The sequence below is a fragment of the Triticum dicoccoides genome, chromosome 4B, assembly GCF_002162155.2.
Source record: "Triticum dicoccoides isolate Atlit2015 ecotype Zavitan chromosome 4B, WEW_v2.0, whole genome shotgun sequence".
In the NCBI taxonomy this organism is placed as follows: domain Eukaryota; kingdom Viridiplantae; phylum Streptophyta; class Magnoliopsida; order Poales; family Poaceae; genus Triticum; species Triticum dicoccoides.
In genome coordinates this window covers 168,656,963-168,665,416 of record NC_041387.1, presented here as the reverse complement: position 1 = coordinate 168,665,416, position 8,454 = coordinate 168,656,963, and the positions used below count along the sequence as shown (strand labels likewise).

The 8,454-nt window shown below is 42.5% G+C and overlaps 1 long non-coding RNA gene across 1 annotated transcript; it reads left to right on the top strand.

Moving 5' to 3' along the window:
• Positions 1 to 6,578: 6,578 nt before the first annotated feature.
• LOC119293501 lies at positions 6,579 to 8,172 on the top strand. The gene is made up of 3 exons (XR_005143092.1): positions 6,579 to 7,110; positions 7,194 to 7,266; positions 7,872 to 8,172. It is a non-coding gene; the product is annotated as an uncharacterized LOC119293501 (long non-coding RNA).
• Positions 8,173 to 8,454: the final 282 nt, after the last annotated feature.

Below are 8,454 nucleotides of genomic sequence, written 5' to 3'. Positions count from 1 at the left end.
GTAAACAGAATCTAGATGAAATATTTATTACTAAACAGAAGCAAAAAGCAATGAACTAAAATAAAATTGGGTTGCCTCCCAACAAGCGCTATCGTTTAACGCCCCTAGCTAGGCATAAAAGCGAGGATAGATCTAAGTATTGCCATCTTTGGCATTCAATTCATAAGTGGATCGCATAATAGATTCATAAGGTAATTTGACTTTATTTCTAGGAAAGTGTTCCATGCCTTCCCTTAATGGAAATTGGAATCTAATATTCCCTTCCTTCATATCAATAATTGCACCAATCGTTCTAAGGAAAGGTATACCAAGAATAATAGGACATGAAAGATTGCAATCTATATCAAGAACGATAAAATCTACGGGCACATACTTCCTACTTGCAACAATAAGAACATCATTAATCCTTCCCATAGGTTTTTTAATGGTAGAATCCGCAAGGTGCAAGTCTAAAGAGCAATCATCAAATTCATGGAAACCTAGCACATCACATAAAGTTTTCGGAATCGTGGAAACCCTAGCACCCAAATCACACAAAGAATAGCATTCATGATCTTTAATTTTAATTTTTATAGTAGGTTCCCACTCATCATAAAGTTTTCTAGGTATAGAACTTCCAAATTAAGTTTTTCCTCATAAGATTGCATCAAAGCATCAACGATATGTTTGGTAAAAGCTTTATTTTGACTATAAGCATGAGGAGAATTGAACACAGATTGCAACAAGGAAATACAATCTATTAAAGAACAATTATCATAATTAAATTCCTTGAATCCACAATAGTGGGTTCAATGCTATTTAAAGTTTTGACCTCTCCAATCCCACTTTAACCAAATTTAGCATCAAGATCTAAAAACTCCAAATCATTGGGATGCCTTTTAACTAAAGTTGACTCATCTCCAGTCCCATCATTATCAAGATTCATATTGCAAAACAAAGATTTAATAGGGGACACATCAATAACTTTTAGATCTTCATCATCATTTTCATGGAAAATAGAAGAACATGCTTTTACAAAGCAATCTTTCTTAGCACACAACCTAGCGGTTCTTTCTTTGCACTCATCAATATAAATTCTCATGGCTTTGAGAGACTCGTTGATATCATGCTTAGGAGGAATAGATCTAAGCTTCAAAGAATCAATATCAAGCGAAAGTCTATCAACGTTCCTAGCCAATTCATCAACTTTAAGCAATTTTTCTTCAAGCAAAGCATTAAAATTCTTTTGAGAGATCATAAATTCTTTAACACTATTCTCAAAATCAGAGGGCATCTTATTAAAATTTCCATAAGGGTTATTGTAGGAATTTCCGTAATTATTGGAGGAATTACTAGGAAATGGCCTAGGATTAAAGTTTCCTCTATACGCGTTGTTACCAAAATTATTCCTACCAACAAAATTCACATCCATAGATTCATTATTATTCTCAATCAAAGTAGACAAAGGCATATCATTAGGATCAATAGGAGCACTCTTAGTAGCAAACAATTTCATAAGTTCATCCATCTTTCCACTCAAAACATTAATTTCTTCTATAGCATGAACTTTTTTACTAGTAGATCTTTCGGTGTGCCATTGAGAATAGTTAACCATAATATTATCAAGGACTTTAGTAGCTTCTCATAAAGTGATTTCCATAAAAGTGCCTCCCGCGGCCGAATCTAAAAGATTTCTAGAAGCAAAATTCAATCCGGCATAAAAGTTTTGTATGATCATCCATAAATTCAAACCATGAGTAGGGCAATTGCGAATCATTAATTTCATTCTTTCCCAAGATTGGGCAACATGCTCATGATCAAGTTGTTTAAAATTCATAATATCGTTTCTAAGAGAGATGATCTTAGCGGGAGGAAAATACTTAGAGATAAAAGCATCTTTGCACTTATTCCATGAATCAATACTATTTTTAGGCAAAGACAAAAACCAAGTTTTAGTGCGATCTCTAAATGAAAACAGAAATAACTTCAATTTAACAATATCATTATCCGTATCTTTCTTCTTTTGCATATCACACAAATCCACAAAGTTTTTTAGTTGAGTAGCGGCATCTTCACTAGGAAGGCCGGAGAATTGATCTTTCATAACAAGATTCAACAAAGCATCATTGATTTCACAAGATTCATCATCATTAATAGGAGCAATTGGAGTGCTAAGGAAATCATTATTATTGGTATTGGAAAATTCACACAATTTGGTATTATCTTGAGCCATCGTGACAAGCAATCCAACACACAAGCACAAAAGAGGCAAGCGAAAAAGAGGCGAAAGAAAAAGAGAGGGCGAATAAAACGGCAAGGGTGAAGTGGGGGAGAGGAAAACGAGAGGCAAATGGCAAATAATGTAATGCGAGGGAGATGAGTTTGTGATGGGTACTTGGTATGTCTTGACTTGAGCGAAGACCTCCCCGGCAACGGCGCCAGAAATCCTTCTTGCTACCTCTTGAGCACTGCGTTGGTTTTCCCTTAAAGAGGAAAGGGTGATGCAGCAAAGTAGCGTAAGTATTTCCCTCAGTTTTTGAGAACCAAGGTATCAATCCAGTAGGAGGATCCTCAAAAGTCTCATGCACCTACACAAACAAACAAGAACCTCGCAACCAACGCGATAAAGGGGTTGTCGATCCCTTCACGGTAACTTGCAAAAGTGAGAACTGCTAGAGATAATAAGATAAGATAAATATTTTTGGTGTTTTTATGATATAGATTGGAAAATAAAAGATGCAAATAAAAGTAGATGGAAAATTTATATGATAAAAGATAGACCCGGGGGCCATAGGTTTCACTACTGGCTTCTCTCAAGATAGCATAAGTATTACGGTGGATGAACAAATTACTGTCGAGCAATTGATAGAAAGTGCATAGTTATGAGATTATCTAGGCATGATCATGTATATAGGCATCACGTCCTTGACAAGTAGATCGAAACGATTCTGCATCTACTACTATTACTCCACACATCGACCGACTCCTGCCTGCATCTAGAGTATTAAGTTCATGAAGAACAGAGTAACGCATTAAGAAAGATGACATGATGTAGAGGGATAAACTCATGCAATATGATATAAACCCCATCTTTTTATCCTCGATGGCAACAATACAATACGTGCCTTGCTGCCCCTGCTGTCACTGGGAAAGGACACCGCAAGATTGAACCCAAAGCTAAGCACTTCTCCCATTGCAAGAAAGATCAATCTAGTAGGCCAAACCAAACTGATAATTCGAAGAGACTTGCAAAGATAACCAATCACACATAAAAGAATTCAGAGAAGATTCAATTATTTCTCATAGATAAACTTGATCATAAACCCACAATTCATCAGATCTCGACAAACACACCGCAAAAAGAGTTACATCGAATAGATCTCCAAGAAGATCGAGGAAAACTTTGTATTGAGATTGAAAGAGAGAGAAGAAGCCATCTAGCTAATAACTATGGACCCGAAGCTCTGTGGTAAACTACTCACAACTCATCGGAGAGGCCTTGGAGATGATGTAGAGGCCCTACGTGGTCGATTCCCCCTCCGGCGGAGCGCCGGCGAAGGCTCCAAGATGGGATCTCGCGGATAAAGAAGGTTGCGATGGTGGAAATAGTTTTTCGTGGTGCTCTTGGATGCTTTCGGGGTACGTAGATATATATAGGCGACGAAGGTAGGTCAGGGGAGCCACGAGGGGCCTACGAGGGCGCGCCCACCCCCCTAGGGCGCGCCGGGCACCCTTGTGGCCGCCTCGGTTACTTCTTGACATCCAGTCCAAGTCTCCTGGATTGCGTTTGTTACAAAAAGATCGCTCCCAAAGGTTTCATTCTGTTTGGACTCCGTTTGATATTCCTTTCCGTTGAAACACTGAAATAGGTAAAAAAAATAGTAGTTCGGGCTGGGCCTCCGGTTAGTAGGTTAGTCCCAAAAATGATATAAAAGTGTAGAGTAAAGCCCATAAACATCCAAAACGGGTAATATAATAGCATGGAACAATAAAAAATTATAGATATGTTGGAGACGTATCAATCAACTTTTGTAATCTTCATACTGGACAATTATAATCAAGCAGGACTAGGGTTTTACCTCCATTAAGAGGGCCCAAAGCTGGATAAATATAGTGTCCCCTGGCCTCCTATTACCATTGGTCCTTCGACGCATAGCTTGGCCCCCCCTACCCGAGATCTACCGGTTTTGACACCAACACCATTGAAGTCACAATACGTGGACTGGGTTACACACCGGTCCGACACACTTTTAGTGGACACCACAAGTGCACGCTGCAAGGGCCATCACCTCCTTCATCCATCGATCCATCCTCAGATCAGATACTGACGTATCAACCTTGCCAGGCCTCTCTGCCATCAGACGCCACCACATCGTCAGACAGCGCCGTCTCCTGCACGAGTCCATCACCATCCATCGGACGCCGAGTCTCCACTGCGCCACGCCGCCGAGATCCGCCACCATAGATGTGTAGGATGAAGCACCGCTCCACCACCTATTGACGCCCAACCACCAAGCCGTCCACATGTTCGTCCAGCCAATGAATGTCTCCAAAGATGATGCCCCCACGGGGGTGACGATGAAGACATCACCATCATCAGATCCAGGAGGCCCCTCAACGCCTCGAACGAGGGCTACGACGCTCACGGGCGTCATCGTCAATGGAAGGCTCCTCCAGATATGAGGTTTTCCCGAGAAACAATGGAGCGAGGGACGCCCCCACCATTGCCTCCAACAAGGAAAATGACATCCACGGGCTCCGCCGATGATGGTGGCTTCCTCAGTCCTCACCCACTTCAGCAGCTAGGCCACCATCTCCTCCTCCACTTGATCCGCCCCCGGGAAGCCACCGCGAGGCAACACCCACCGACCAAATCCCTTTGGTCTGATGATGAAGACAACTAAACATAGAGAAGGTCACATCGCTATGTGACCGACGCCATGGCCACGCGCATGTTGTCCCAAGGCGCCCGCTCAAGATCAACCGTCACAGCCATGCCTCCAAGCCGTGACGGAGGGATGCCCCGTCGCCACCACCATCCCCCCGCACGGGTTTCGCCTTGCCGAGATCCGACAGCGATAGGGGAGACGGAGGGGAGGGGAGGCGAACGAGATCGGGAGGGATCCAGAGGGGAGGGAAGGCGAAGGCGAGGGGAGGCAGAGGGGAGGGTGCAGACGGGGGCGGAAGGAAAAGATTGATTGAGTAAAATACATCATAAGTGCTAAACTATTATAGTGTGTCAGTTTAGCCATATAACTCTGAAATTGTAGTTTTATGTCCAAAAACTATTAAAGGTGTGTCAGTTTGGTCCTATAACTGTGAAACTGCAGTTTCAGATCATAAACTAAGGAAGATGTGTCAACTTAGTCCTATAACTTCGAAGCTGCAGTTTCGGGTCTCAAAACTATGGCACGTTGTCCATCTCAAGTCCTAAGCTTGCATGGCCAGCATTTACCCATCGACGAGCCGCTTGAAAATGCCAGGACTATTGCCACGTTGACCTAATGAACCCACCATGTTGGCTTATAAAAGGTAAATATGCAAGAAAACCCTTAGAGCGTTGTCTCGCCTCATTCCCAAGCCCTCGTCTTCTCCCATGCATAGAATGCTTAGAGGCGACAGTACAGAGGCCAATAGTGCCATGATGGCTTGAGTTCTAGTGAGGAGACTAGACAGGTCATCTTAGCCTCACCATGCAGTAGTAGAACCACACGTTGCATAACATTCAATAATTGCTACCCACCTGTGGTTGTTGCTCACTCGGGGTCTCCCCCACAGCCGTGCCGAGGGAGAGGAATGTCATCCTCCATGCCGACTGACTCGAGGTCTCCCTAACGATTGTGCCAAACCTCTCAGCTAGGCTCCCCTATGACGTGGAAGCGTATGGACCACTTTTACGGAAGTGAACACATATAAAGGGCTCATTTGAAAAAAATGCACGATAGATGCTTGATAACCCACAAGTATAGGGGATCAATTGTAGCTTTTATAAATAAAAGTGTGAAACCCAACGAGGAGTTCAAGGTAGGATTTATATTCCCTTCAAGTTCTATCAATCGCCGATTCAGCTCTACGCACACTTAGCGTTCGCTTTACCTAGAATAAGTATGAAACTAATTTGTAGATGATAGGATAGCTTTGCAAGGATAAAACTAGATGTACTTAGCAAGAACAAAACCACGAGTAATTGCAAGATAATAGAAGTTAGTTGTTTAGTAGAAAGATTTTTGTAACACAAAGAGAAAGATTTGTCCCTAGGCAATTGATAACTAGACCGTAATCATTTTTGCAATATGATGGAGAGGCACGAGCAAACATACTTACCGTACTTGGATCATTAAGGACAGTATAACCGCACCTAAAGTGAGCCTTCTTAGCGATTAGCGTTTTCGGCTGTCCGTTTTATTGATTTGATCGTTCCTGACCGTCAGATCTTGTCTAGAAAGCAATCTGTCCCGCGCTATGTGTAATCTGGCCCAGCTGTCTTGTGGGCTGCTGCTCAAGAAGCCGAAACGAAGGCCTCTGGTTAACTGGGCCTTCGTCCAACCCATTACAGCTCTTCGCAAGAGGTCCAGTGTTGTACTGAGGGAATCCATTGACGAGGAATACAGAGGAGAGGAGCGACCGCGTCCATCAGTACGCCGCCGACCGACGGGACGAAGCTCCTGGCCATGCCGCCCTTTCCCAGATGCCCCGATCCAGCGCCGCCTTCTTGTCGAGCGTCGGTGCGATCTCGACGTGGTCCAGTGATGCCACCCCTCTGCCACCAGCAAGATCTCCGCCTCCATCTACCTCTGCCTCTGCCAGCAGTACATGCTCCGTCTTCCCTCTGCCGCCCCCCTCACTCACACTTCGCCTTCCGCCATAGCCCTTCCCATCATGGCCCCGACCCCCTATGCCTCCATGTCGCCAGCCACATCTAGCCGTTCGGAACTCTTCCTGTCTGAACCTGGTCGTCCTTGCCCACCCACTGCTCCAATCTAAGTGCCCCACCTGTTGGTTGGCTTTTGCCTCTTGGATGATCATATTCGGGCAGGAAAGAGGCCATAGAGAACCTCCTCCTCATGCCCGTATGATCACCCAAGCACACGTGGTGGCCATCTCCTTGTTCTTTGTCTTCACCAGATACAGGTTACAAGGAAGCTCCTGAATCGCCACCCTTTGCTTTCTCCCCTTCCTTCTGAATTTTGCATAACCACATGTCATTTTTGCAGCCAGATTTTGTTGCTCTTTTGAAGAGTCGATCAAGCCACTTCTCGCTGCATACTCCAATGTAATTTTGTCCTGGTATGAACTATGTAGTACGAAACACATATCATGACCACTCATTTTTATTGACATTTTTTTGCAGGTGTTATTATTGACATTTCCATGATTTGATTATTGTAATTTGCAGTCAATCTGTAGCTGGTAAAGTGGGTCAAACTTATTATATCTATCTCACTTAGTCAAATTTAACTTAATACAGTAATGTGACTTACCACGTGTTTGTTGAATCAATGTTGAAAACAACAAAGAGAATAATTATGGCGTGTCTAATTTAAAGACAGTCCTGCCCGAACTTGTGGCTGGCTCTCTTTTTAGTCTTGCTTACCATCTGGATTAGCCCGGATCCATCTTCATCACCATGTTTACATATACAGATGTTATTGGAATAGTATCTGGAATTTTAGATACACTGAAGATACGATTACCTGCTAGAGCACAAGAATCAGATCAAAAGGAACTTGCAGTTCACAGATATTGAGTAAAAAGGTCTAGACCAAAACTTGCAACCTTGGTAAAGAAGAAGATGCACTTATCATAAAAATGAAGAAGATGCTTTGGGTCTCATAGCACTATCGATTCACACATTCCACTTATTTATTTACAAACTTTTCTATGGATTACAGGACTGGAATTGAAGCAAACATATCAACTTCCGCAAAGAAGATGCACTTATGATAAAAGAGCTTTGATTAGCATATTTCAAAAGCAAAAAAAGGAATGGTGACCTTCTGCATACGTCCATCTTTTTAAGTTATTTAGTTTTCCATTAATAAATATATCACCTCCGTGCAAGCGCTACTGCATGATCAGATGATCAAGAACTTCTTCACCAGTTAACGTGTCTCGGTACTATGTATTGCAAAAACTATTCATCTTTTGTGCACTGAATATGGTTATCGTACCTCTAAATAATGTTTGTTTCTATAGCTCTACTTTCTAAGAAAAATGCACTTAGGTCTTCTACTTTCTTCCAAGAATGTTTGAATCTCAATGCTATAATATCTAAATTTCTATTAGTATAACAAAATGCACCATTTCAGTTTCCACTTAAACTTTATCATGGCATGCAGAAACTAACATCTGAACACCTTTGTTTCTTAATTCATATGCAAAATCAGGTTCCTTACCCTAAATTCAGCAGTCAATGTAGACTATTAGCGCCCACCCCTCACAAATTGCAGCGTGGAGCTTCTATTTCCTCTCATG